The 25,779-nt window shown below is 36.7% G+C and overlaps 1 protein-coding gene across 3 annotated transcripts in view; it reads right to left on the bottom strand.

The window, feature by feature from the left end:
• Positions 1 to 12,917, bottom strand: part of Vha100-1 (V-type ATPase subunit a family protein Vha100-1) — a 91,160-nt gene extending 78,243 nt beyond the window's left edge. For all 3 annotated transcript variants that reach the window (XM_089099343.1, XM_089099345.1, XM_089099344.1), the window contains exon 1: positions 12,815 to 12,917. The gene's annotated coding sequence lies outside the window, so the exon portion shown is untranslated. The remainder of the gene's footprint in view (positions 1 to 12,814) is intronic.
• Between the last annotated feature and the right edge of the window lie 12,862 nt (positions 12,918 to 25,779).

The raw sequence follows: 25,779 nt of genomic DNA, 5'->3' as shown, positions 1-25,779 counted from the left end.
TGCCTTGTCAATATATTTGATTAATTTAAATTTTATAATGTTCATAATAGACCCTTTTATTTTTTTAAGGGAGAAATAAGAATCAAACTTCAGGATAGTTAAGAGACCTGCAACAAGAACTGTTGCAAAGGCCCAGGATACTAAAATTTCCAAATTTATCTTAATTGAGTTGCTCAATAGAAAGAATACAAATAAATAAAGGTAAATTAATTCTTCCCCTAATAGACATTAAAATCAATTCCTGAACCAATTAACATGGTCTATTTGCAAGGTATCATGTACCACATAATTAATACTTTTGGTCAAACACACACAAAATAGCAATTTAGAGTCAAAATTTTTCAGAGGAGGAGGGGGCCTTTTCTTAGTTTTTAGGCGCTGATTCTCAAAATCCAACTCAATGCTTGAAAAATAATTTGCTTTTGGAATAAATGATCAATTCTACTTCTCTTTGGTTAACAAAAAATGAGACTAACAACTTATTCATGCATATGGGTAGGGGTATGCATAAAAAAATTATATAAATAGCACTAACTTTTCTACAGTTCTCTATGTTTTCATATTATTTGCTTGTTTTTGCACTACTGCCAAATTCGGGGTGGCCCCAAATAAAATCAAGCATACCTGCCAGCAATGTTTGTTTTATAAGGTATTGTTCTTTAATGTAAAAAATGAAAAAAAAATAAGCCCTTTTTCTATTATAATACCATGAAAAGATTTTCTTCAATCTCAGAGAGAGAATGCAGAAAAAAATCTTGTATGAAAATACCCCCCTCCTCCCAAATTGAAGCTACTGGTATTCATTGATGCAAAAAGTTTTTTTTTTTTTTCAAAGCGCATATTTCAACTTTTGGTTAATATGGATTGTGGTTAGCCTCAGAAGTTGACCAATATACTTCTATGTACTTTTCATCATGATTTTTTATACTAATTTAGGAAACCTGCCGATGTGACTGTGTGAGGAATGTCCAAACCCATAATCTAACCTATAGTTCCTTATTTATTGTTAGTTGCTGTAGCGTAGCAGCTAGTGAGCTCTCCTCCTGTCAAAGAAGATAGTAGTTTGAGTTGCTCTACAGTAACAATTTAATCCTGATTATAATCTTCTGCTAGCTCTTCAAAGTCAATATTGGCAGAGGTGTATATTACTAGATATTCTATTTCACGTTCTATAAAATTTGTATGACTTTCCTCCTTTTTGTAAGTATTTTCTCCTGATATTTTTAGTATATCATTTTTGAGGTTCAGGTAAGAAAGAAAGTACTTTTGTAAGCTAAAATTATCATTTCTTATGTGGACAATAGTGTCAAATATTCAATAGTGTCAAGCATTCAATAGCATCAAGTATTTAATACTATCAAGTATTCAATGCAATTCAGCTATCAATAAAACCAGAATACCGTTGTTATGAAACACCTGATTGACAACAAACTACTTACTGATAGCCAACATGGTTTCAGATCTGGATGCTTGGTTGAGACAAATCTTATTGATGCATACAAATATGTCATTGAACTGCTAGACCTGGGTACCCCTGCTGATATGATCCTATTAGACTTTGCAAAGGCTTTTGACAAAGTTTGCCATCACCATTTGAAGGCAAAACTCTTAGCTACCCAGATACATGTGGAGGTTGTTGAATGGGATATGCAGTTCCTCTCAGGAAGAAAGCAGAGAGTTAAAGTTTTTAGGGATAAGGGGCAAGAATTCCTCTCAGAAGTTACTGCAGTTGATAGTGGCATGCCCCAGGGAACAATCTTGGGCCCAACACTTTTCAATATTTTCATAAATGATGCTCCACAGGCTGTAAGAAATAAGACGAGCATTTATGCTGACGATTCAAAGCTTATTGGGCCCACAGAGTCAACAGCAACAAGACCCACCATACCAGAAGACCTGGATTCACTTTCCCTTTGGGCCTGCCAATGGAAGCTTGAATTTAACATTCAGAAATGCAAGACAGTACATTTTGGGAAAAAGAATGAGAAGTGGCAGTACCATGAGTGGAGGCGGTGGCTCTAGGCTATCAATTGCTTCTTCAGCAGCTGAGAGAGATTTGGGAATAGTCGTCAATGAAGAATTAAAATTCCACAAACACACACAAACAGCAGTTGCCAGAGCATATCAGACCCTTGGAATAATTAAGCATACAGTACATAGCAGATCATCCAAAGCAATAACAAAGCTGTACAAGGGTCTCATGCAACCATTGCTAGAATTTGGGATGTGTGTTGCCATTCCCCTGAATGAGAGTGACCAACAGAAAATATAGTCTGTTCAAAGGCATGCAACCAAAGCTGTTCATGGATGCAAGAACCTCAACTATACATCTCACCTGAAAAAACTACAGCTCCCAACACTTGTCTACAGACAACAGAGGGGTGATGTCTTCATGGCTTAAAGGCTACTGCATACTGATTCCTCTTCTCAGAAGTCTTTCCAATTTGACAAATCATCCATAACAAGAGGGCATAATAAGAAGATACTCCAGAAGAGAGCTCACAGCAGACTCTGCAACCACTATTTCTCCAATAGAGTAGTGGCCCCCTGAAACAGTCTTCCCAATGCAGCTGTCACCACTTCCTCTATTGATGCATTCAAGATCGCCATTGATAAGAATTGGTCCACCAAACCATGGAAAACAGAGTGGGACGCTGCCAAACCAATGGCTCCCCATCATCACTGACCAGCAACCAGTGACTCTACAGGATTTTTTTTCCTTATTTTGCTGGATAATGTGATTTAAGGTAATTTTTAAGGTAAAGTGGATTGTTTCAAGATTGAATTAATCAAAATATTCTAAACTTGGACATATGTTTAAAGCTTGAGCCTAATTTTGAAAATGATGTCTATGCTTGACACAGGATCTTAAAATTAGAATAAAGTAAAAAAAAACAAATCATCAACAGGCTTAATCTTAGGCAAACTTAACCAAGACAAGTGTTGTGAAACAAAATGATTGCATTTAAACTGGCTAGGCTGTAGGGGTATTTTGTCCAAATCTAAACATTGAAAAACCAGAATGTTTCCAAAATTGTAATCAGCCAATCTCAACTAGGCTTAGCTTAGTCAACCAGTCAATCCTAACTATTTAAACTTCTATGCAAAATGTCCAGGATTAGCCTAAACTAGACCCCGGCGCCGCGCCGGCATATCAACCAAACGCCGCCAACGAGAGGCCCAGTCAAGCGCCACCGGAGTATCATAACGCCGCCAGCGCACAACCGCCAGCAGAGGCGGCGGCATTTGGTCAACTTTAAATTAGTTTTGCAGCAATTCTTTATTGTATCAACTGCAAAGTCGGAGCTTTTCCTGCTTGTGTGGTTTAGTATTTCAATTTTCCTGATTAGAAATCAAGCAGGGCTTGCACTACCCCCAAATTTTCGGGTATTTCCCCAAAAATCTATGCGTCAACCCAAAAAAACATTTGATTCTCCAAAAATTACGCAATCACGGTGCCACCCCTAGTGATTTATCACCAGTGACTTTCCCTGCCAAATATTAGTTCAAGTTCAAGTTCATTTAATTTCTCATTAAATCACTACAAGACAAAATAACACTTTTACAATATGAATCAATGGAAAACAAAATATTTACAGAGGGTGCCTACACAGTGATTCACACTGTGTACACACTGTGATTCTCACAGTGATACCATGATTCTTCACTACTCTCTTGTTCATTAATTTTCATCTCTTTTGTTACTTTGCATAAAAACCAGACAGATGCAATATGCAATTGCAAATATTGCAATATACACAGTTCTTCATCTGTTGACAAAAAAAAAGTATCATCTTTATGAAATGAGTTTAAATCATTTCAAATGCAGTTTTCCAATCGCTATTTCTTACATCATGCATAGTCGAGAACTTTAATTTCAAGTTGAATAGAATTATAGAATGCATTCACTACTATACAGCTTCAGACTTCAGTTGGATTTTGAAATTGACAGCCAACAGATTGTTTCTACTTCTTAATTGTCAGTTTGCATATTTTTTTTTTTTTTTTGCTGTTTTTAGATAGGATTTTAATAATGTTTAATACTAAATTGTTGAACATCTTTTAGAAAATTCAATCTTCTTTCTGAAAAATTCCCCCCCCCCAAAAAAAAAACCTTCTATTGAGAAAAAAATTTAGCTATAGACTAAGCTATGTACAAGGTTGGGGAATTAAAGATTGATCCGGAAGTTACCCCAAAAATATGATTCATAAATAAATTGTAAATTATTGCCTATGGGGGGGATGGAGGGCTATCATTTTTAAATGTTAAGAACTCTTTTTTTATTATTGAAAGCAGGGATACCAAAAAGATGACTAGTTTTTCATTTAAAGTGGATACCAAAGAAAATGATATCAAATTCCCTGGGAAACCATTGAAATATTTTGATAGACCCAGGGCCACCCATTAGGACTTGTTCATTTTCTTGGGTATTTTGCAATTTCTCATAGGCTACTGGCCTAATTTGGATTTTGTGTGTGCTCCCTTTAAATTAGATTCTTTGGATCTTATTGAATGCCATTGCGAATCTATCACTCAGTTTTCCAATAATTTGAGGTGTATCTGAATAATTTAGACATTTTTTTTGTTGTGTTTGTACCCCTTTAATCATAACCTAAATTTTTTTTTCAAGGAACACTAAGCTGTTTAACATTATTTTGCGTGTTTGTTTGAACCATATAGTGACCTTGTTAATTATTCAGTAAATTATTTTTGTAATGAAAGCTGAGATTGTATCCTATCAAGGTGGTTTCCAGAGGGGGGAAGGGGGGATAGGGACGTATTACATTTAAATGATAATATCTCAAAAATTTTTTTATTGAAAGCAGGGATCCCAAAAAGTTAATTTTTTTAATTTAAAGCAGAGACGACATCCAATCGAGGTGGTATCCAGAGGGAGAGGGGGCGGGGGGTAGTGAGCTATCATATTTGAATGATAATACCTACATTTTTTTAAAGCAGGGGTGCCAATAAATTAATTATTTTTTTTATTTAAAGCAGAGACAGTATCCTATCAAGATGGTATCCCGAGGGGGGGCGTATAGGGAGTCATTATATTTAAGTGATAGTATCTTGATTTTTTTTTTTTTGTGAAAGCAGGGATGCCAAAAAGTTGAAAAGTTGACAAAGATTAACAAGATTTTCATGAGTTATACTTAATACAGCACTTGCATGGTTTTATCATCCAAAGGGAAAGGGACATGCATCCAATCTGTTTTTTTCTTATTGATGAAACAGGTTCACTTTGAAAACATTCATTCATAAGTACCCGGCAGATTCACACTAAAACAAATTGGTGTGACAAAAGCAATATCAACATCCCCACCTAACATTGCACTCAAGTGACAATGGCGCCCTTGGTCCAGTGCCCAAGTTACATTTGACAGCCTTATGACCTCAGGGTACTAGATGTTGCAACGTTCTTATGTATCTACTGTGGTTTAAAAATTCAATCACCCTACAAATATTACCAAAAATATGCACAAATATAACAAATGTAACATTTGGAATATTATAACACTTTTTTTCAAAGCTTTGAAGAAAAGCAAAACAGGGCTAAATACCGTAACTACGGTTGAAAGCTATTTTAAAAAGAAACTCTTCGGAGATTTCCATGGAAATGACCATAGCAGAAGCTTTGAGCCTGGGTGGGGATCAAAGAGGAGTCTTTGAGTATTTTGAACACAGGTGAATTATTGTTGCAACTTCCTTAAATTTGGTAATTTTTGTGAGCATTTGGAAATCAAAGCTTAAACTCAATAATTGATACTAAGTGTCCTAACATTTTGCTTGGATTAAAAGTGACAAACTAGGACAAAAATCTCAACATCTTCCTGGAGCTACTTCAGTCTGCATATTATTTCGTTTAATTACATATAAAATGAATGAGCTTTTCATTTTTTACCAAAGAAAATAACTGGCACTTCATTTTTCTTCATACCACATAAACTATTAAGTGTTTTTGTTTTATTGTAATTGAAGTGTTCTCATGTAAAGTGTTCATCATGTATTTTTCAATTTGATGAATTTACTCCTTTTAGATACAGTTTATAACTTGACTGATATTAGGGATTTATCAATTTATAATTTGGAATGAATCCCTAAAAGAAAAAATGAATAATATCCAAAACAGCAGCCAAAAGCAATAAAAAAGCAGCAGCTCAGCCTTAGCCTACTTGACATATATTCTATAAAGAAGCCAAAAAAAACTTTAAATACATTTTTTTTATTGTCATTAAAAACCAGTTTTTAATACAAGAAGGCTTTTTAGGAATTCAAAAGAGCAAAAAAAAACAACTATCAATATCAAAGTCACCCGTTTCAACTGTTTTAAAGGTGATAAAACAGATATAGGCAAAGGGCATTATGAAAAAATTAAGCTTCTAAGTTCAAAGTTATATTCAAAGTTTTTACCCAGATAAATGACAAATTTTGTGATACAGTATTTGATGTTTTGTATGCAGTAAAACTCAATGGAAAAAACTGCTAATTTTGATAATTATTTATGTTAAGAATACATAGCTAATAGATACTTCAACTACTTGTATTATGCAAGGGTTCTGAAACACCACAGCCATTTTGTTTCTACCAGATTTCTACTTCTCTTGATGAATAATGAAGAAGACCAGTGTCCAGCCAGCAGCTTGTGAATTTTTGAACTCATGAATAGGCTCGAAACTGTTGTAAATTTAAGCTGTGATTTGAAAAAGACTGATGAAAACATTAATGTTTGCAGTCAACATTGATTGCACTGGCAGCACACTGCCAACATCTTACCAGCAGTGTGGCATGCTATTTTTGGTCCCACTGCTGCCAGTCTTCCCTCATCAGCATGGTGCAGGGGTCTAGCCTAAACACTGTCCAAGTGCTGGGGATCTTGCTTATATATAAAATCTTGCCAGTATTATTGTCATTTATTTCAAAATGGCTTTATTCAGCATTACAGACCAACCAAAAGAAGGAAAAAAGTGCAATAAAAAGTAAATATGTATATTAACAACATATTTGAATAGCCAAGAAACAAACTTACATCTACCTTAAATCACATTCAGAGGTGCCAATGAGGGAGGGGGGGGGGGTATAGCCCCCCTGGACTTTGAAAATGACCTTCTATTTGTATTTCACAGCCATTTTCTATCTTAGTTATTTGCTATTAATATAGCACCAGCAAGACTGGCTAACAGGTCATTTTTATTTGTCACCCTGTGCATCGTTTTGCACAGCTATTAAATAGCACTGTTACTTTTTGATGACCTTGTTTTGAAATGTCCCATCTTTCCCACTCTTGTACCACCCTAATTCTACCATTAAAAGACAATCTTGTTTTGAAATGTCTAAGAGCACATCTATGCTATTTTATTACCCAATCTTAGACTGGAAATGTGATTTCTGAGTAGGGTTTATTCAAAACTAAACATCAGCTGGTCAGTATTTCTTTACTGTTTCTTGTGAAGAGTTTGTAATTAAACTATTAGTAAAAAGCAACAACAAACTTTGGATTTTTTTCATGGTGAAAATGCAGAAGAAAAATGAAGAAACTGGCAATAGTGACAGCACTCAAAGCATTGTATTAGTGGAGATAAATTCCCCACCTGTGACAGTCTTTTGGAAACAAGCAGAACAATAACTGGCTCAGGTCAATATAAAAGTATGGTCTGCATCCCTGAACCTCTTGCAGGTTCCAGTAGCAGTCAAGAACCTCTCTCTGGTATCTCTATGATGCATCACAACAAACCAGCTCAATCTATTCTTAAGAGATATCCAGTTTCCACTTCTAACACTAGGAAATTCAGTGCAAATTACTATAAGAATTATGAATGGATTAAATACTCATAAAAATTTGAATTCCATGTTTTGTTTTGCTTGCCACCATTTTTCTATGGGGACCCAAAGGGCTTGAGAAACTGCAGGAAAAAGGGCTTTCATTGAGTCAGGATTTTGCAAGTGGAAAGACAGTTCTGCTTTATTAAAGCAACATGATGGTTCTGAAAGACACAGGCATTTTATGTCAGCATGGACAGAATTTAAGACAAATAGTACTGACACCTTGAGGTCTATAGCAAATGCCTTAATTCAATCCAGATCTCAAGAGGTTCAGGAGAATAGAGATCATGAGAAGTACATTTTTTGTGCTATTTGCTTTCTTGGCTGCCAGGGTCTTGCTTTGAGGGGTCATGATGAATCAGAAACATCTGCAAACCAGGGTAATTTGGATGAATTGATGGAGGAAATGTCTGAATGCCCAGTTACAATGCCAATATGGTCACTATTGCAGTCATCAGTACCAAAATGATGCAGTTACACTGATAGGAAAGGCTTTGTGCTATGACTTTATTTCAGAAGTACAATCAGCTATTTACTTTGCTATTCTTGTCAGCAAGACAAAACATGTTTCTAGAAAAGAACAATTAGCAATCCTACTCAGGTACATATCAAATGGAAAAGTAGTGGAGCAACCAATTGGCTGCTATCACATGCACAAATTAGATCCCAAGAGCTTATCCACCTCAATTTGTGAAACCATAGAAAAGTATGGTTTAGATTTGATGTGGTGTATTGCCCAGTGTTATGATGGCACATCTGTTATGAGTGGGGAATTTAACAGAGTTCAAGCAAAGTTTAGGTAGAAGGTACCTCATGGAGTTTATGTACTGTCACACCCACCAACTAAACTTGGTTTTCACAGACCTAAGAATATTAGCAACCTTTCAGAACTTTTCTCTGTAGTGCAAAGACTTTATGCATTTATATCATACAGCAATACTTGACACAAGCTATTAGTAGAATCATAGTGTATTAGCAGGTAAAAAGTCTTGGAGCTTGAGAAGACTGTCCAGACTTGCTGGTTTTATGCAATCTGCTCTATTTTGAAGGTAAAGGCAAGATTTGACTGTATTGTTGCTGTGCTTGCCATAGTCTCTGATACTTCCAACAGCAAGCTTGTGAGGAAAAAGGACTACTGGACAAAATCAACTCTGCCTCTTTTGTCTCAACTTTGCACATAATTGAAAAAGTATTAGTCATTGTAAATTGTTTATCAGAGCCACTTCAATCTGAAAGTTTGTCTATTTATAAGGCACTTGCACTGATTTCTGGGACATATGAGACACTCCAAAAGTTGAGAAACAACAACAAATAGAACAACTTAAGCAAAAACATCCCAATTTTTGGCTTTACACAATATTCAGGAATCAAAATCTCCACAATCTAAGACCAGTGCTTAAAGCAAAAGAAGTCAAGCCATTTCCATTTGTCTCAAAGACTTACTTTCAAACTCAATAACCAGTAAATGTAATACCAGTCAGCCAGTTCAATCAGACTCAAGTAAAGCTCTGTACTTTGAGGTAATAGACCATTTTACAAGTAAGATAGACCAACATTTCATGCAAAATATGCCTCAGCTCAATGCTTTATCTGCCATCTACCCCTCAAGTTCTGGTTTTCTTTAACTTTTGAAAGTGGAAAGGTTTATGTGTCATTATCAAGGGATTCTTGAGATTGATGACCATGCCATAGAATCCAAGCTTTCTCTTGCAAAGCTATATAAATCAAAAAGTGATATTTCAATAATGGATTTTTTTTGAGCTATCAAAATCTTATCCAACCTCCCAGTTGCCTATTCTGCAGTGCTAAAACTGATGAAGTTAGTTGCTACTTTGCCTTTGATCATTGCCAGCAATTACCTTAAATCACAGCTTGGAGTGAAATAAGGACTTTCGATCCTGTTGAATCACTCCTTGTGATGACTGTTGTAGTTGGTTAAGTTCTGGTGCTTCCCAGTCAAACTTCCACGGTGTATCTTTCCACTCAGCATCCAGATGGCGTTTGAAAGCATCTGTTGATTCAGCAGCAACAGTGTCCTCCTTGAGGTTGTTCCAGAGGTTCTTGATCCGATTCAAGAAGAAATTGCATCTTGCTCCAGTTGTAGCGTGATGTTTGCGGATTCGTCTAGGGTGTCCTTGTGTTTTGTGGGAGGTGTCAATCTCCAGGATCTCATTTTCTCGATTGGTTGAGAGGAGTTTGTGCGCTTGGATCATGTCTCCACGTTTCCGTCTGTATACTAAGGAGGGGAGGTTGAGTTCCTTCAGCTGTTCACTGTATGTCTTGTTTTCCATGCCGGCAATCATCTTAGGGCCCTTTGTTGGATTTGCTCAAGAACTGCCTTGTCCTTTTTGAATTGAGGGGTGGCCAGTATCGTCCCCACCTCCAGTCTAGGTCTTACTAATCCTTTGTAGAGTTTGGTGATTACGTGTTTACTCCTACTGGTGATGCTATGTTTGATGATGCCTAGGGCTCTACTAGCATTGGCTGAGATTTTCTGTGAGTGGGAGCTGAATTTCAACTGGGAGTCAACAATGACGCCAAGGTCTCTCTCCTCCTGGACAGGCTCAATTGTGTGATGACTTCCAGAATTTTGGGTCATGAGGTACTGATGTTTGGGGTTTTTGTGTCCGAAGTGTATGACCTTGCATTTTTCTGCGTTGAATTCCAGCAGCCATCTTTTGACCCAGGAGCACATGTGGTTGAGATCAGTTTGGAGGGATTGGATGGAGGAAGAGGTGTTGGCAGGACCTATGAGTTTCGAATCATCCACATATAGGGTGGTTTTGTTGCTGGTGATGAGGGGTAGCTCATTTATGTAGATGTTGAACAGGGTGGGGCCCAGGACGCTGCCCTGGGGAACCCCACTAGTGACTTTGATTTCGTCAGAAAGGACATGGCTGTTTGGTCTGGTTGTCACTTTCACTTGCTGTGTTCTGTCCCTCAGAAAGTCCTCTGTCCAACTGACCACTTGTGGACAAACAGATAGAGTAAGTAGCCTGTGAATGAGGTATCAGTGACAAACCTTGTCAAATGCTTTGGCTAGGTCCAACAATATTATATCCACAGGTAATCCTCTCTCTAGTAGGTCAGTTACAAGACTATATGACTCAAGAAGGTTTGTGTCCACCAATCTCTTTGAGCGAAAACCATGCTGACTACTGCTGATAAGTGAGTTGGCCTCAAGATGGTTAATGATACGCTTGTTTATGATTCTCTCCATGACCTTGCATGCCACACATGTAAGGCTGATAGGTCTGTAGTTTGCTGCAGAAGTTTTGCTACCTTTCTTGTGAATTGGGATGACTATTCCCTTCTTCCAGTCCCCTGGAAGCTTTCCTTGTGCCAGCAACAGATTGAATAGTTTTACCAGTGGGGCTGATATTGCAGGGCTTAATTCCTTCATCAGTTGTGGGCTGAGACCATCAGGTCCCGTCAATTTATTGGGATCAAGGTCCTTAAGCTGTTTGGTTACTTCTTCGATTGTCACTGGTGAGTGTACCATCAGGAAGGGAGTGTGAGCCTGTTCTGCTGGTGGGGGGGGTTGATTGGGGGTCATCCATGGAGAACACTGAGGCAAACTGCTGATTAAGCAGGTTTGCTTTTTCAGAGGGGCAAGAGGATAAAGAGTTGTTGTTTACCAGGTCTGGTACAGAGTGTCTGCCTGGCTTCTTATGGGAGATGTATTTCCAGAATAATTTTGGGTTTTCCTTAACGTTTTTGGCCAATCGTTCTTCATAGTTTGAGGTCAGTTTTCTAGTTTCTTTTCTGAGGAGGTTGCAGTTTTGTACTGCTCAAACAAAGCTGTAGTCTTTTGTTTCATGTACTTCTCCCAAAAGTTTTCTCTTCCTGTTGCATAGTTTCTTGATTTTTGTGGTGAGGAAAGGTAGAGTTTTGGGTTTTTTTTTCCATGTTATGCTGGTGTGTTTGGCTTGGCTCTCTAGTAAGGTCTTTTTTAGAGTTAGCCATGAGGCTTCAACATCTTCTGATATAAGTGTTTCCAGGTTAGCATCTAACAGCTCCTCCACCATCATCTTGTAATTTGTAAAGGATTGCTTGGTATATTTTGATGGTTTGGAGTTGAGTTGAATATATGAGAGAACTGGCATGTGGTCACTTGAGCCAATTGGACTGAGAGTGTGTGTGTTGATCACCTTTTCTGGGTCATTCGTTATGACTAGGTCCAGTATGGAGGGATTTTGTCCTGGGTAATGAATAAATCATCTTGGTATTAGGGTGAGTGAAGGACTATCTGCAATTGATGACAGGAAACAACATACTTAGTGATCTCATGATAATGGCCATTGAAAAACAGGAGGTAAAGAAACTGGATTTGGATAGATTAGCTGACAATTTTTCCAAGAAGCAGTTTCTGCTACCCCCTGTTTTAGGTATGTTTGCTCAATGTTGTTTTTTTTTGGAATCTTCATTTTAAAAAATGTAACAAACATCATAATCAATGTTTTTAATGACTTAATTTTTAAAAAATGGATATATAGCCTAGCCTAGTGAAATAGTAAGTTTGAAACAAATGTTTTAACCTTTAAGGATCCTAAAGAGCATAAAATTGAATCCGTAAGAAAAGCCATTATAGTATTCAGTTCCTATTCTAAAGTTAATTGAATGAACAGCACTAGCCTATATTTACCAGTTTGTTTCTTAGCTAGGCTATCTGAATAGACTTCTCTGTTATACCTAGATATTTACCCAATAAGTAATGCAAACCCACAAAAGCAGCAAGTTTTATGTAGGCTATAGCCTTGGACTGTATCCAGCCATATTAAGAGGTGGCTTGAATGCCATTAGGATAGGTAGGTTAGTGATTGTTATTGGCTAGGCCTATTTGAAAAGAACACTGAATGGGGAACCAAATGGTACAGGTTTATCTCATTTCTATGTCTTCGGCCTTCAAATTAAATAAGTTTGGCAGGCAAGTCCTTGAGATAACGAGGACTATGCACTAAGTATTAGCAAATCATAAATGATATGTCTTACAACAATTTAATACAAAAATCAACACCAGCTCCAAATCATGTGACTCATTCTGACCGTTTTCGTAAGTTTTAGTTAAATATCGCCATCTGGAATTTTACTGCCCACAGTTGTCTTCTTTACGTCTGCTGAAAGCGGTTCTGCCGAATCAGTTATCTACAAATCCGAGAAAAACGAGTTTGAAAATAAAGAAAAACTGCATATATTGTTGTGTTTATTTTATTGACCTATGGTGAGCCATTCCTGAGATAAAACGGAATGAATATTAGCTTGGGCAAAACCATATGAAAATTCGGGAATATAGGTAAGATATAACGAAACGGATTTGTCTCAGCTTGAATTAGAAATGTGACTTTCAGAAAAACGTATTTAATTTAATAGACAAATTTTATTTTCAACAATTAACTTGGTGTTTTGTAATAAAGTGTAGGAAAAATCGCCCAAGCTTGAACCATCAAACCCTTGAAGGCACAAAATCAGTGGGAGTTTTCACTTAGCAAGAAGCTCCTTGGAATTTCAAGATTTAACCTTTGGAGGTAGAGGCTGCTTCGGGACAAACTGTGACTTCACATGAAGAATTTGGTACATCACATCTGTTACAACTTCTAATAAGATTCTTCATATATGTCAAATCTAATGATGGCATGAAACGGTAAAGCGATTCCACGTCTTTTATTCTTGCTGGTGGCAACAAAACTTCTGTGCAGGGTTACTACCCCTAGTGATTTATCATTATTTTCTAGTGATTTTTTATATTGCCTAAACAAAAAATCACTATATCAGCTCATAAATCACTAGATTATTGAACAAAATCACTCAATCAACCAAAAAACCAATAAAATCTAGTGATTTTCGGCTCTCACCGGGTGGCAACCCTGCTACTGTGCTTAGAAGGAATAAGAGGCAGAAACCCTTCCATAAAACTGACTCCTGGCACATTGGGCAATGGCCTCTTTGGGCAAGCTTCTGGTGCAATCAGCACTTCAGAAGGAGTAGTTTCCGCTAACAAAGTTTTATAGAACACCGTTTTGCATAGTCCTTGCTTAAACTGTAGTAACTTCACCTTTGAAAATAGCACTAAGTTATACAAATAGGACTTGGACGCTTTGGTGTAATCAAAAACTTTTGTTTGGTCATTTGAATAATGACAAATGGGTCACGGGGCTGAACAATCAAAAGCATTCTTGTCAATTCTAGTAGCGAAAAGACTTCCTTGTGCTTCAAAGACCCCTCAATGACGCTCTGAACAGCATCAACCTCCTGAATCCTGGAGTGGCCAGGCTCAGAATACTTCATTATCATACTCTGGACGTATAAATGCTTCCTCAAGGTGTCTTGCATCATGTAGCTCATTATTTGATTACGATTTTGAGTTACGCATGAATCTGACTATGTAACCAACTTTTTGATGTCAGGATAGATAGTAAAGACCTCATCAAGAACAGCACAAAGACCATTGGCAACATCATTTACACTTCTAACAGAAAGACATTCTGACCACAAACAACATTAAACTTTTTTTATTAGCTCTCCTGTCTGTCTGCAAAGATAAGAATAACAGTTAAATTAAAGCAAGTGATCTTCCTGTTGTAAAAAAAAAAAACGAAGTATCCCCTTTTGGCAAATAAAAAATGCTTTCCAGATCAAGATACGATACCGGATCATACGAAGCCCTGTCTTTATCTCTTTCTTCTTTGGTTTCTAATTTTCCTTTTGCATGTTTTGCATGAGAGGTTTTTATCTCCTCGGATAATTCAGTACCCTTTTTTCAGCGACTTTTTTTCTTCACAAACATCGCATCTGCCAGTTTTAGGAACATGAAATGGAAGATTGAATTCACAATTGAAAATTGTTCTGTGTATATGTTCTTTGGGAGGAAGCTCGCCTTTAGCTGTGCACTTAATTTCCTAAAATAAATCTTCTGTTCACCTAACTTCATAAAATAAATGCATTTTTCTTATATTGAATGAAGAGTCAATGAACTTTTGTCGGTTTTGGCACGACAGTAGTGAGATTCACTGATTGGAAGGATTCATTGTGGGCCTTGTAACTAAATATCTTTCTCACCAAGATAAGAAAGATTTCCTTTTTCTTCTCCAAAGTCTCATCAGTAAATCAGCAACTTTCGAAAAAACTGACCCTGCGAATGCGATTCGGTAAAACCACTTTGAACAATATGCGATTCGATAAAGGAGAACTACAAAACTCAAGCATTTAGAAACTATTACTGCTACTACTACTAACAACAACTCCCCACAGCGCCAAGCCACCTGAGGCCAGCAGAGCTGCGCACGCTCCTCCTCAATCCCAATCTATTCAAAGCCTCCCTCTTTATACTCTCTAAGGAAGTTCCCATTTCCTTTAAATCTTTTTTATGACATCCTGCCACCACAACTGTTGACAACCTGCTTTCCATTTACTTTTTGACGGTTGGCCGAAAAGTAATATTCTTGTCAATCTTTCATCTGTAGAACGTGCCCTAGCCATCTCAACCTTTCTCTCATTATAGCCCTAAAAAGTGGGATGGAACCGCACTTTTTGTACAGCATACTATTTGAAATACAATCAGTCAGATTGGTACCCAGAACAGTCCGTTGTCAATTTCTCTGGAAAATAATCTAGCAAATCTTCATCCACTTTTTGGAGCGCCAATGCTTCAGAACCATATTTGACCACTGTCATCGCCTTAGCTTCCAATGTTCTTTCTTCTAATTCACAGCAGGCGGGCTATTCAGTTGGTACTACTTAGCCCTCTTCTTTTTGCTTCACTCTGTGGGCTACAGAGCCACTGTCTTGGTTGTCTCTTATTTATTAGATATTCTCAGATATCTTTCAGTAGATCTTTTGACTCAAGGAGTTCAAATATAAGATGATAGATATCGATTTCTGTGCACGTTGTGCAGGTATAGTTGGCTAGGCTCCTGGCTGATAGTGAGATTTTGTGGTGTTTGAAGCATTTTAATAGTTTACAAAGCAAGGTATGTTGTGCAGACGTCAGCATATTACATTCAAATAGGCAATGGTCAATTGTTTTATTATTCATATTACAATGCCTGCAAAGAGGGGACAGGTGAATTGAACCACTTGAATTAGAAAGCTTATATGAGAATGCAAGGAAATTTAGTCCATTTGTTCCAGAACGAATTCTATGATAAATTTTAGAAAGATACTTATTGGGAAAGGAGGAAAGGATAGGATTAATCTTATTAAAATTAATATCTGATAGCCTCCATCGGTAAATATCTCTAATTGGGATTGGTCTCCCACTTGACTGGTCAATATTTATAGCATTTTTTGCTATTTCATCAACCTGATGATTACCACGCCAGAGGGGCTAGGAATGTACTGAAAGTAAGTTTTTATGCCACTTGAAGCAAGATTATCAACAATACTGAGACAATGATAAGTGTCAATGTCCAACTTATATTGAGGAGCTGAGGCCAGCAACTCAAGGCTTGATAGAGAGTTGGAATATATGATAATATTATTTTAATTTGCAATAAAAACTTGGTTTTGCTTAAGGTTTTATAATGCCATGATTATGGCATTTAACTCAGCAGACACTATAGATAAATTATTGTATATTCTCTCGCCCATTGCAATTTTCAGGTGAGGAAGGAAAACACCACTTGCAACCTTCTGATTCATTTTTGACCCATCAACAAATATTTGGAAGTGATTTTTATAGGTAATTGTATTAAGTTCTGCAAATTTTTTCTGAACAAAAGCAATGGGGGTTAAATCTTTATTCCACTTTGAGAATTCATTATTTATTGTGGGACTTGACCAATTCCATGAGGGGAGATCGGGGGAAAGTGGGTGCAATAGACTTTGCTGGTATGGGGAACTTCTTCTGAATATTGGCATACTCATCTGCAATGCCTCTATACATGGCTGGATTTCTTAACCAATTATTTAATGTGTGTGAGCTATTTGATTCAATTTTTGTAAGATGTTTTGTCAAGAGAAACCTACGTCTCTCCCTTATTGTTGTTAATCCACTCTCCATAAGCAGAAACTTGGTGCTTGTGGGTTTCCTAAGACCAAATATGACACATATTATACCATTTTGTATTGTTTCAATTTTTTGCATCTGGGTCTTTACACATGCACCATAGAAGATGAGCCCATAGTCAATATGGGGTCTTATATGTGATTTATAAAACTGCAGTAAGGTTTTCTCCTTACAGCCCCAGGGTGTGGAAAGAATTTTTTTTAGTATATTTGTTTTTCTATAGCATTTTTTAATTGTGTTTGAAATGTGGAGGTGGAAATTAAGTTTTTGGTCAAGCATGAGACCTAGGTAATTAATATGATTATCTTCTGGAATATTTGTTTTATTTAGAGTTAGTTTTGCATTAACAAGGTTTCGCTTCCAGTGGAATTGGATTATTTTTGACTTGGTGGGTGCAATGGGTAAATCTGAATGTTGAGAGTATTTTTCAAACTGGAAAAGTGACTTTTGCAAATTTGACTGTGCTATCTGAAAGGTGTTGCCAGATGACCATAGCACCAGATCATCAGCATAATGTAGATTCGTGTGGGGTAGGTTCATGTCCCAGAGATATAGGGCAAATAGGGGGCAACTGAGGACTGCTCCCTGAGGTAGGCCTTTGGTTATTGTCTTTTGGGGTGAAGAGGCTGAACCAACACAAACGATGAAACTTCGCACTTCTATGAAGGATTTAATAAAGGATACTAGCTTAGGGGGTACTCCAAGGTTTGCAAGTTTATTTAAAAGGGTTTGGTGGTTCACATTGTCATATGCCCCTTCAAAATCTAGGAAAGCTGCAACTAGGACATTATTTTTTGAGAATGATTCATTAATTGCATTTTTTGCAAAATGAAAGCATGTGTTGAGGAGTGGTGTTTCCTGAAACCAGTTTGTGTGTGAAGGATCATATTATTTTTTTCAACAAACCAGAGGAGTTTGTGAGAGATCATTTTCTCCATTACTTTCCCCATCAGAGGAGTAACCATTATGGGCCTATAAGACTCAGGATTATCTTTTGGTTTATTTTTCTTTAGGATTGGTAGGAGGCACAAGCATTTCCATATATAGGGGAACCTGGAAGATGCCCAAGCGTGATTATAACAATTTTGCAATTATTGTTTGTATGAAGGTGTGAGATTCTTTATCCATGTAGGGTGTATATTGTCATTGCTACCGCTAGTTTTGGTCCTAATATGATGTATTGCATTATTCAATTCCTGGATTGAAAATGGATTAGTTATGTACTCGGATCCTGGGCGTGTTTGGTAACTTGGGTTCATAGGAATTGCGGACAGTTTGCTTTGATTTTTTGATGTTAGCTTATTAACAAAAAGAGTTGCAAACAGGTTAGCTTTTTCATTATCATTGTCATAATGGGTATTATTATGTATAAGCTCATACAGGAGTGGGTTGGGGGAAGTCTTTTCCCACAGATATGGCTTATGACTTTATGTATAATTGGCTCATGTGTTTCTCTGGAGAGACTATTTGCAAAATTATTCCAGTGGTTATATTTAGCATCTATTATAGTCCTTTTTAGATTAGATTCTGCTTGTATTTTTTTTTAAATATGTAGTAGGCATTCGTTTTTTTATGAATTCTGTCCTAGCTGCCTTTTTTATCCTCCATTTATTTAGGCATTCATATGTCCACCATGCTTTAGGAATTTGTTTAGGGAATGTTTTCTTAGGTGTTGTCCTGGGGATAGCATGATTAGCTGTATTTATTAGTAAAGATGTCAAGGCTTCAGCATGCGTGTCAACTGTTGTGTTAGAAATGCATGAACTTTGGGTGAAACTTGTAATTTCATCATTTAGCTTATTTTGGAACATAGACCAAATTGCTTTAGTGTTGATATATTTGTAGGTATGAGATAAAGTTTCAGCAGGTTCATTTAGGGAGCAAACTATAGAAAAGTGGTCAGTACATAGACTATCAATTTTATTTATGTAAATTTTGTTCAAAAAATTTAATGACACAATCTGTAGGTCAATTGTGGAGTCTGCCATTTTTGGGGTTGAAATATGTATTCAGGTTTGGAGGGGTAGCAACAGCTAATTCATTATTATTTGAAGTCATATAATCAATGAATGTACCAGCTTTATTTGCTGGCTTATTCCCCCACAAAAGGCTGTGGGCATTGAAATCTCCACAAATAATGATATTTTTTAACATATTAGAATTATTTATATAATTAAAGAAATCCTTGGCATCTGTAGTTTGGCCATTAGGGTAATAAAAGCTTATTATGTAGGTTTTTAAATTATTCAGCCAAACACTGATACCAATTACATCAACATCGTTTGCAAAATCTGGAAAATTGATGCCACAAATTTTATATTATTTTTAACTAATAAAGCTACCCCGTCTCCTTTTCTCTCTGAAGATCTACCTTTCTGAGGATAGTATATGCCAGAGACTTAATTTGTTGGTTTTGGGTTAAATGAGTTTCCTGGAGGCAAGCGATATTAATGGAATTATTATTCATAAAAGATATTAGTTCATTTAGCTTATTTTCTGTGTGATCTTACATTCCATTGGAGTATTGATATATGTTGTGTTGTTGATTTATTCTTCATATGACTGTGTCTCAATGTTCAGCTTTGTTAAAAGTAAAGCAAGATCTTTTTTTGCTTGAATGAGCTTATCATCTGGGATGTATATTTTTCCCAATTCTGCAATGATTTTTGTTTTCTGTAGTTGATGTATGTTCGTGGCCTGAACTTCATTATAGTTTAGAATGAATATGCATTTATTTGGGGATTGCATTTTTGGTTGTGCATCCTGTTTGTCGGTTAGGGGATTCATTCCTGGTAGTGTTTCTGGTTTGTTTCTTCTTGGGAGGGGGGCCAGGCTGACCTCATCTCACCGGACAAGGAGGCTTGTTGGCTTGGTGATTCCTTCTGATAGGGATTGGAGCTAGGGGGCTTAGAAGATGGGGTTTGATGTGGGGGGCTTGATGCAGGGGGGGCGTTGGCCGGGGGGGCCTTGGTTGGTTTCATTACAGGCTTATTTGGTATTGTTGGGCACCATTTGCTTCCATTGCTGTAAAGGGGTATGGGATGGCATTCTCTGTTGATATTTGGAGTGTTAGAGCTCTTTTCTTGTATGCAGGGCATAATGATTTATTTGTAGATTCATGTGGGCCTTTGCAATTGATGCATGTAGGCTGAGTGTTGTTGCAAGTTGTTAACTCTTTAGGATGGAAAGCTTTACAACTAATACACTCTCGGAGAATTCCATTGCATTTGTATGACGCGTGTCCCAGTTTGTGACACTTCTAACACTGGATAGGCTTAGGTTTGTATTCCTTGTGTGGTTTGATTTGCCCAAATAGGAATAATTTTTCTGGGATATTAATTTTTTCCTTTAGTGTGAATAAGAAGGATCTACTAGTTTTTAGGCTATTAGAGTTAGGTTTGCCAAGTTGGGTAACATCCTCAACTGGGATTGTGTTTCCAGCCCTATCTGAGAGGCCTTATTTTAACTCCTGAGTGGATATCTCTGGGGGAACATTATAAACTACTTTTTTTGTTGGTGATTGTTTTGGGTTCCAATTAGATGCAATAATTTGGGTATTCAGAAGGCATTTTAGGTTAATTATTGTATTTGCTGATTTCTGATCTTCTACAGCTATTAGCAGAGATCCATCACGGTTAATATTAAGAGAGAACATTGATTTTAGCAATTTAAAAATTGCAACTCTTACTGCAGATATCATTTTTATTTCACAGGGGGTAGTAGGAGTAATTTTAAGGTAAATTCCTAAGTTTTTGGAGGGTGGATCTTGGGCAGGGCGAGGGGAAGTGCTTTTGATTGGGGAGATTTTTTTCCTTTTTTTAGAGCTTCTAGAGAGGACCTCTTGAAACCCATTATCATCATTTATGGTTACATTAGCCCCTACACTTATCATTGTCCTATTCTCCGAATTGGAGCTATCATTTGAACTTTGAGATAGTGTGCTTGACCAGCCAAGATGAGTATCTTTCACTATGGCACTTTCACTGGAATTTGATTTGGGATCTGGGGGAACTTTTTTTTTGGATGACTTCTAAACATAGCCTATTGGAAAAAGCTTTAAACAAAAAACAAAACTAAAACAAGAAGGGAAAATAGAATGATATCAAACCGTCTGCACTATACTATGGGGAGGAGAAACACCACAGTATAGCCCTGAGGATGAGTTGAGCAGGATTGGTTTGGTACAACTGCTGATTAGAAGCGATAATAATTCACAAGAAAATATATTTTAATTCTCTTATAAGGTTGCTGTTGTTGGCCGACTCAAATACCAAATACAATGTTCTTCTTCTTCTATTTAACAGCGGGCGGGCTTTTCAGTAAAAGTATTTAGCCCTTTTCCTTTTGCTTCACTCTGTGGGCTACAGAGCTACTGGCTTGATTGCCTCATATTTATTAGATATATTCAGATATCTTTCAGCAGATCTTTCGACTCTAGGAGTTCAAATATAAGATGATAGATGTTGGTTTCTATGCTCTGTGTGCAGGTATAGTTGGCTAGGATCTTGGCTGATAGTGGGATTTTGTGGTGTTTGAAGTATTTTAACAGTTTACAAAGCAAGGTATGTTGTGCAGACGTCAGCATATTACATTCAAATAGGCAATGGTCAATTGTTTCATTATTCATATTACAATGCCTGCAAAGAGGGGACAGGGGAATTGAACCACTTGAATTAGAAAGCTTATATGAGAATGCAAGTAAATTTAGTCCATTTGTTCCAGAACGAATTCTATGATAAATTTTAGAAAGATACTTATTGGGAAAGGGGGAAAGGATTGGATTAATCTTATTAAAATTAATATCTGATAGCCTCCATCGGTAAATATCTCTATTTGGGATTGGTCTCCCACTTGGCTGGTCAATATTTATAGCATTTTTCGCTATTTCATCAACCTGATGATTACCACTCATGCCAGAGTGGCAAGGAATGTACTGAAAGTAAGTTTTTATGCCACTTGAAGCAAGATTATCAATAATACTGAGACAATGATAAGTGTCAATGTCCAACTTATATTGAGGAGCTGAGGCCAGCAACTCAAGGCTTGATAAAGAGTCGGAATAGATGATAATATTATTTGAATTTTCAATCAAAGGTTGGTTTTGCTTAAGGTGTTCTAATGCCATGATTATGGCATTTAACTCAGCAGACATTATAGATAAATTATTAAATAATCTCTCGCCCATTGCAATTTTCAGGTGAGGAAGGAAAACACCACTTGCAGCCTTCTGATTCATTTTTGACCCATCAACAAATATTTTGAAGTGACTTTTATATGTAATTGTATTAAGTTCTGCAAATTTTTTCTGGACAAAAGCAATGGCGGTTAAATCTTTATTCCACTTTGAAAATTCAGTATTTATTATGGGAAATGACCAATTCCATGGAGGGGATTGGGGGAAAGTAGGTACAATAGACTTTGCTGGTACAGGGAACTTCTTTTGAATATTGGCATACTCATCTGCAATACCTCTATACATGGCTGGATTTCTTAACCAATTATGTAATGTGTGTGAGCTATTTGATTCAATTTTTGTAAGATGTTTTATCAAGAGAAAGCTACGTCTCTCCCTTATTGTTGTTAATCCACTCTCCATAAGCAGAAACTTGGTGCTTGTGGGTTTCTTAAGACCAAATATGAGGCGCCTTATATCATTTTGTATCGTTTAATCTCTTCTTATCTGGGTCTTTGCACATGCAACAGAGACAATAAGCCTGTAATTAATGTGAATTCTTATATGTGATTTATAGACCTGCGGAAAGGTTTTGTTCTTTTAGCCTAAGGGCACAAGAAGAAGTCTGTTTAGTATATTTGTTTTTTTACAGCATTTTTTTATTGTGATTAAAATTAGGTTGTAGACATTAAGTTTCTGATCAAGTACGAGATCTAGGTAATTAATATGATTATCTCCTGGAATAGTTGTTTTATTTAGAGTTAGTTTTGCATTAACATGGTTTCGCTTCCAGTAAAATTGGATTACTTTTGACTTGGTGGGTGCAATGGGTAAAACTGAATGTTGAGGGAATTTTTCAAACTGGAAAAGTGACTTTTGCAGATTTGACTGTGCTATCTGAAAGGTGTTGCCAGATGACCAGAGCACCAGATCATCAGCATATTGTAGATTCGTGTGGGGTAGGTTCATATCCCAGAGATACAGGACAAATAGGAGGCAACTGAGGACTGCTCCCTGAGGTAGGCCTTTGGTTATTGTCTTTTGGGGTGAATAGGCTGAACCAACACAAATGATGATACTTCGCACTTCTATGAAGGATTTAATAAAAGATACTAGCTTAGGGGATACTCCAAAGTTTGCAAGTTTGTTTCAAAGGATTTGGTGGTTCACATAGTCATATGCCCCTTCAAAATCTAGGAAAGCTGCAACTAGGACATTATTTTTTGAGAAAGATTCATTTATTGCATTTGTTAGCAAAACGAAAGCATCTGTTGAGGAGTGGTGTTTCCTGAATCCAGTTTGAGTGTGAGGGATCATATTATTTTTTTCAACAAACCAGAGGAGTCTGTGATAGATCATTTTTTCCATTATTTTTCCCATCACAGGAGTTATCTTTATTGGCCTATAAGACTCAGAGTTATCTTTTGGTTTACTTTTCTTTAGGATTGGTAGGAGGGACGAACATTTCCATATATTGGGGAACCTAGAAGATGCCCAAGCGTAATTATAACAATTTAGCAGTTCTTGTTTGTATGAAGGTGTGAGATTCTTTATCCATGTAGGGTGTACATTGTCAAGGCTGCCGCTAGTTTTGGTTCTAATATGATGCATTGCATTATTCAATTCCTGGATTAAAAATGGATTAGTTATGTACTCAGATCCGGGGCCTGGTCGGTTACTTGGGTTCTTAGGAATTGTGGACAGTTTACTTTGATTATTTGATGTTAGCTTATTAACAAAAAGAGTTGCAAATAGGTTAGCTTTTCCATTATCATTGTCATAATGGGTATTATTATGTATAAGCTCATACAGGAGTGGGTTGGGAGAAGTCTTTTTCCCACAGATATGGCTTATGACTTTATGTATAATTGGCTCATGTGTTTCTCTGGAGAGATTATTTGCAAAATTATTCCACTATTTATATTTAGCATCTATTATAGTCCTTTTTAGATTAGATTCTGCTTGTAATTTTTTTAAACATGTAGTAGGTGATGGTTTTTTTATGAATTCTGTCCTAGCTGCATTTTTTATCCTCCATTTATTTAGGCACTCATTTGTCCACCATGCTTTAGGAATTTGTTTAGGGAATGTTTTCTTAGGTGTTGTCCTGGGGATAGCATAATTAGCTGTATTTATTAGTAAAGATGTCAAGGCTTCAGAATGTATGTCAACTGTTGTGTTAGAAATGCACGAACTTTGGGTTAAACTTGTAATTTCATCATTTAGCTTATTTTGGAACATAGACCAATTTGCTTTAATGTTGATATATTTGGAGGTATGAGATAAAGTTTCAGCAGGTTCATTTAGGGAGCAAACTATAGCAAAGTGGTCAGTACATAGACTATCAATTTTATTTATGTAAATTTTGTTCAAAAATTTAATGACACAATTTGTAGGTCAATTGTGGAGAATCTGCCACTTTTGGGGTTGGAATATGTATTCAGGTTTGGAGGGGTAGCAACAGCTAATTCATTATTATATGAAGTCATATGCTCAATGAATTTACCAGCTTTATTTGCTGGTTTATTCCCCCACAAAAGGCTCTGGGCATTGAAATCTCCACAAATAATGATATTTTTTAACATATTAGAATTATTTATATAATTAAAGAAATCCTTGGCATCTGTAGTTTCGCCATTAGGGTTATAAAAGCTTATTATGTAGGTTTTTAAAATATTCAGCCAGACACTGATACAAATTACATCAACATCATTTGCAAAATCTGGAAAATTGATGCCACAAAATTTTATATTATTTTTAACTAATAAAGCTACCCCACCTCCTTTTCTCTCTGAAAATCTATCCTTTCTGAGGATAATATATCCCGGAGACTTAATTTGTTGATTTTGGGTTAAATGAGTTTACTGGAGCCAAGCAATATTAATGGAATTATTGTTCATAAAAGATATTAGTTAATTTAGCTTATTTTCTTTGAGTGATCTTATACTCCACTGCAGTATTGATAGATGCTGTGTTGTTGATTTATTTTCCATAGAGCTGTGTATTAATGTTCAGCTTTGTTAAAAGTAAAGCAAGATCTTTTTTTGATTGAATGAGCATATCATCAGGGATGTAGAGTTTTTGCCAATTCTGCAATGATTTTTGTTTTCTGTGGTTGATGTATTTTCATGGCCTGAACTGCATTACAGTTTAGAATGAATATGCATATATTTGGGAATTGCATTTTTGGTTGTGCATCCGGTTTTTTGGTTAAGGGATTAATTCCTGGTAGTGCGTCTGGTTTGTTTTTTCGGGGGAGGGGGGGGCCATACTAACTTCATATTACCATACAAGGAGGCGTGTTTGGTCGGTGATTACTTCTGATATAGAAATCAGCTAGGGGGCTTAGAAGATGGGGTTGTATATTGGGGGTTTAAGGCATCGGGAGCGTTTGACTTTGGGGTTTTGTTTGGTTTCATTACAGGCTTTATTTGGTATTGTTGGGCAGCATTTGCTTCCATTGCTGCAAAGGGGTATGGGATGGCCTTCTCTGTTGATATTTGGAGTGTTAGAGCTCTTTTCTTGTATGCAGGGCATAATGATTTATTTGTAGATTCATGTGGGCCTTTGCAATTGATGCATGTTGGCTGAGTGTTGTTGCACGTTGTCAGCTCTTTAGGATGGAAAGCTTTACAATTAATACACTCTCGTAGAATTCCATTGCATTTGTTTGTCGTGTGTCCCAGTTTGTGATACTTCTGACACTGGATAGGCTTAAGTGTGTATTCCTTGTGTGGTTTGATTTGCCCAAATAGGAATAATTTTTCTGGGATATTAATT

Source organism: Artemia sp. Qi Xiang Cuo, chromosome 13, assembly GCF_049724085.1.
Source record: "Artemia sp. Qi Xiang Cuo chromosome 13, ASM4972408v1, whole genome shotgun sequence".
Lineage (NCBI taxonomy): Eukaryota > Metazoa > Arthropoda > Branchiopoda > Anostraca > Artemiidae > Artemia > Artemia sp. Qi Xiang Cuo.
The sequence above is the reverse complement of the archived record's forward strand: the minus strand, read 5'-3'. Positions and strand labels throughout refer to the sequence as shown.